At 62.8% G+C, this 5,000-nt stretch overlaps 1 pseudogene; it reads right to left on the bottom strand.

The window, feature by feature from the left end:
* Window positions 1-5,000, bottom strand: part of LOC124593548 — a 7,962-nt pseudogene that overhangs the window by 2,454 nt on the left and 508 nt on the right.

The following is a 5,000-nucleotide window of genomic DNA, read 5'->3' as shown; positions in this document are numbered from 1 at the left end:
CCTACACCGTCGCAGGCTGGCCCTATCTTCTTCAGCGCCAGGAGACGGGACCGACGGAGGGTCGGACCCATCCATCGGCAAGATGGAATGCCGAGGCCCCCCTGGGCAACAGGAGCGTGGAAGTATCCCAGGGGGGTGTCCGCCGGAAGGCGGAACCATCTCCTGACGGCGGCCCGGATGGTAACGTCGGCCGACTTCAATGCACCCACCCGGGTGCGGCTGAGGGCCAGCCCGTGGTACAGGCCAGGGAGAAGTACGTTGGTGAGAGCGTGGAGGCGCTGTTGCGGCTTCAGCGGAGCTCGGGAGATGACGTCAAGCTGCTCCACCAGGTGGCTACGTGGATTGAAGACACAGCGACCCGCCGTGGAAAATTGCAGCCCCAGGTACCGGAAGGTTTCACCCACACGCAGGGCAGGCATGGTGGTATTGCCTGCTGTGAAGGTGACATTGCTGTCCACCTTCACCTTCTTCTCGCGCCCTGACGCGACTAAGGCGAGGGTGAAACACTTCCGGGCGTTGATCTGCAGCCCCAGGTGGGCGAGGGCTGCGGTAGCTGCGTCGATGAGGGACTGCAAGCCCCTCGGGGTCGCTGCAAACAGCAAGACGTCATCTGCAAAGGCCGCAGCGTTGACTCTGCGACCGAGGATCCGAGCTCCGATGTGGGAGGGCAGTTGGCCTAAAACGTAGTCCACCGCAAAGTTGAACAGGAGGGGGGAGAGGGGATCGCCCTGGCGAACGCCCCGTGCTGGCTGCACAGACACGCCCACGCCGGCGCCGTCCGCTATCACTGTCGTGCTGCCCTCGTAGCACCGCTCGACATACTCGACAAAGCAATCCGGCAGGCCATGCGCCTTCAGCACGGGGCGAAGGGCAGCATGATCTACCGAATCGAATGCCTTAGATACGTCGATCGATGCCACAAAGACAGAGCGGCAGGAGCGAACTGCGTCGGTGAGAGCAGTGTCCAAGATGAAGGTATTTTCCAACATCCCATCCCGAGGGATGAATTGCCCGCTGACGTTCGTCCACAGCACAAGCGCGCATCAGGCGTGACGCGAGAACCTTGTGAAGGTCCGCGCCAACACCGAGCAGACCGTAATGGGGCGAAAGTCAGCGGGGGATGTTGGTGCAGCCGTTTTCGGGAGAAGGGACGTCCGCGCGCGAAGCAGGCGTTCCGGAAGGGCGCGGGCCAGAAGGAAGAGATTCATCACTTTCACCAGGACTTCGTGCGGCAGACGCCGCAACTCCGCTGGGGTAAGGCCGTCCGGCCCGGCTGCTGATCCCCTGGGCGGCAACGCGGCGGCGACCTCCTCATGTGTGACCGGCCCCCATATGCACTCGAGAGCGACAGGCTCTGAGTGCGGGAGGAGGCGGTCACGAATGAAGCCCGCGGTGGAGATGGGCTTCTTGGTGAAGAGGTCCGCCCAGAAGTCCAGCAGACCAGGGATGGCAGGTGGCGGCTGGAGCAGGGTGCCATCCAAGAGGCCGCGCACGCAACGCGCACGCGACCGTCGGAAGGCATCCTGCGTTCTCGCGTACTCCCAGCGGCGCCGCTTGCGCTTCTGCGTCGGCGGCGCGGCAGGCGGCCGCTTCGATGGTTGGCGCGGCCGCTGTGTCCTGGTGATCGATCTCTCCCCTCTGGACCCGACCGACGCAAGGGCATCCGGGAGCATGCCCAGGATGACATCGGGCGGCGTGCCCCGCCCCAGACCGATGACACGATCCAGGGCAGAGAAACGCTGGGCGGAAGCGGGTAGCCCCGCCAGATGCTCCCAGATGGCGGCGTCAGTCGGCCCCTCCGGCGGCGGCCCCGGTGGTGTCGGCCGCGAAGTCCTCGGCTGCGTCGACGGGCGGCGCAGCGGCCTCGCCCGCGTCAGGCAGCGGGCTCGCCGCTCCCCGGCGGGACGCCGGCTCTTCCCCCCGACCGATCTCAAGCGCCTCCATGAATTGGCGGACAAGCTGCTTGTGGGCAGCTTGCCGCCGTCGGCACTTGATTGCCTCAAGCGTTCGGTCGGGGAACATCCTGATGAGCTCTTGATTTACAAAGAAGAACCGGGCGTCCCTCTCGAGGAACAGTTCGGCCTCTGCCTTGGCGAGCGACAGGACTTCTTCCTCCGTCCACCTCGCGCGATGCCTCTCCGTGACGATCTCCGCGTTGGCGGCCGCAAGATGTTGGCGGCGGCGATGGACCCCGAGACCGTTCTTGGTTGTAAAGCTGCGGTGGCACTCACTACAGGTATACATAGCTGCAAAAGTTACAAGATTTTCGGCACGGCCGGTTGGCCGGCTAGGTGCTGGGGGAGTTGGGGTGGCACCTTCAGCGGAAGGGCCACCACTTATTCTCTGCTTACTGCCCCAACTAAAAAAAAGGGATAGTGCGAGGGGGGGCTGGTAACCCCCCCAAGCCCCTGGTGCGGTCTTCCACTCTGCGAAATCAGCGGGCCCACGAGAAGGGGAGAAGACTGCAGGAGAGGAGAGGCTAAGAGGGCTAGGCCCATGTATTGCGCATCACTCTCCCTGTAACTATAACCCAAGGAAGGCACCTCGCAGCAGCAGCACGACTACATCAAGACCGCACTTCGAGAAGCCAAGTCCGGATGCAGCCACACCACCGCCACTTGGCCACCTTAAGAGAGTCATAGTTACTCCCGCCGTTTACCCGCGCTTGCTTGAATTTCTTCACGTTGACATTCAGAGCACTGGGCAGAAATCACATTGCGTCAACACCCGCTAGGGCCATCGCAATGCTTTGTTTTAATTAGACAGTCGGATTCCCCAGTCCGTGCCAGTTCTGAGTTGATCGTTGAATGGCGGCCGAAGAGAATCCGCGCACCCGCGCGCCCCGGAGGAGCACGCTAAGGCGGACGCGGCCTCGCAGCAAGGAAGATCCGTGGGAGGCCAAGGCACGGGACCGAGCTCGGATCCTGCACGCAGGTTGAAGCACCGGGGCGCGAACGCCGCGCAGGCGCGCGCATCCTGCACCGCCGGCCAGCACGAGGCCAACCAACGGCGAGAGCAGACCACGCCCGCGCTAAACGCCCGCACTTACCGGCACCCCTACGGCACTCACCTCGCCCAGGCCCGGCACGTTAGCGCTGACCCACTTCCCGACCAAGCCCGACACGCCCCGATCCTCAGAGCCAATCCTTATCCCGAAGTTACGGATCCAATTTGCCGACTTCCCTTACCTACATTATTCTATCGACTAGAGGCTCTTCACCTTGGAGACCTGCTGCGGATATGGGTACGAACCGGCGCGACACCTCCACGTGGCCCTCTCCCGGATTTTCAAGGTCCGAGGGGAAGATCGGGACACCGCCGCAACTGCGGTGCTCTTCGCGTTCCAAACCCTATCTCCCTGCTAGAGGATTCCAGGGAACTCGAACGCTCATGCAGAAAAGAAAACTCTTCCCCGATCTCCCGACGGCGTCTCCGGGTCCTTTTGGGTTACCCCGACGAGCATCTCTAAAAGAGGGGCCCGACTTGTATCGGTTCCGCTGCCGGGTTCCGGAATAGGAACCGGATTCCCTTTCGCCCAACGGGGGCCAGCACAAAGTGCATCATGCTATGACGGCCCCCATCAACATCGGATTTCTCCTAGGGCTTAGGATCGACTGACTCGTGTGCAACGGCTGTTCACACGAAACCCTTCTCCGCGTCAGCCCTCCAGGGCCTCGCTGGAGTATTTGCTACTACCACCAAGATCTGCACCGACGGCGGCTCCAGGCAGGCTCACGCCCAGACCCTTCTGCGCCCACCGCCGCGACCCTCCTACTCGTCAGGGCTTCGCGGCCGGCCGCAAGGACCGGCCATGACTGCCAGACTGACGGCCGAGTATAGGCACGACGCTTCAGCGCCATCCATTTTCAGGGCTAGTTGCTTCGGCAGGTGAGTTGTTACACACTCCTTAGCGGATTCCGACTTCCATGGCCACCGTCCTGCTGTCTTAAGCAACCAACGCCTTTCATGGTTTCCCATGAGCGTCGATTCGGGCGCCTTAACTCGGCGTTTGGTTCATCCCACAGCGCCAGTTCTGCTTACCAAAAGTGGCCCACTTGGCACTCCGATCCGAGTCGTTTGCTCGCGGCTTCAGCATATCAAGCAAGCCGGAGATCTCACCCATTTAAAGTTTGAGAATAGGTTGAGGTCGTTTCGGCCCCAAGGCCTCTAATCATTCGCTTTACCGGATGAGACTCGTACGAGCACCAGCTATCCTGAGGGAAACTTCGGAGGGAACCAGCTACTAGATGGTTCGATTAGTCTTTCGCCCCTATACCCAGCTCCGACGATCGATTTGCACGTCAGAATCGCTACGGACCTCCATCAGGGTTTCCCCTGACTTCGTCCTGGCCAGGCATAGTTCACCATCTTTCGGGTCCCAACGTGTACGCTCTAGGTGCGCCTCACCTCGCAATGAGGACGAGACGCCCCGGGAGTGCGGAGGCCGCCGCCCCGTGAAGGGCGGGGAAGCCCCATCCTCCCTCGGCCCGCGCAAGGCGAGACCTTCACTTTCATTACGCCTTTAGGTTTCGTACAGCCCAATGACTCGCGCACATGTTAGACTCCTTGGTCCGTGTTTCAAGACGGGTCGTGAAATTGTCCAAAGCTGAAGCGCCGCTGACGGGAGCGATTATTCCGCCCGAGAGCATCCCGAGCCAACAGCGGCGCGGGTCCGGGGCCGGGCCAGGTAGGTCCGTCATCCGGGAAGAACCGCGCGCGCTTGCCGGGAGCCCGAGCGCCCAAAGGGGCGAATCGACTCCTCCAGATATACCGCCGGGCAGCCAGCCAGGACACCGGGGCTCTGCCCAACAGACGCGAACCGAGGCCCGCGGAAGGACAGGCTGCGCACCCGGGCCGTAGGCCGGCACCCAGCGGGTCGCGACGTCCTACTAGGGGAGAAGTGCGGCCCACCGCACACCGGAACGGCCCCACCCCGCGGCGAGTGGAAAGGCAACCGGACACGGCCCCGCCGCGGATTGCTCCGCGCGGGCGGCCGGCCC

This window comes from Schistocerca americana, unplaced genomic scaffold (assembly GCF_021461395.2).
Source record: "Schistocerca americana isolate TAMUIC-IGC-003095 unplaced genomic scaffold, iqSchAmer2.1 HiC_scaffold_995, whole genome shotgun sequence".
NCBI classification, from domain to species: domain Eukaryota; kingdom Metazoa; phylum Arthropoda; class Insecta; order Orthoptera; family Acrididae; genus Schistocerca; species Schistocerca americana.
Note: the sequence above shows the minus strand (reverse complement) of the source record. Positions and strands in the feature narration are given on the sequence as shown.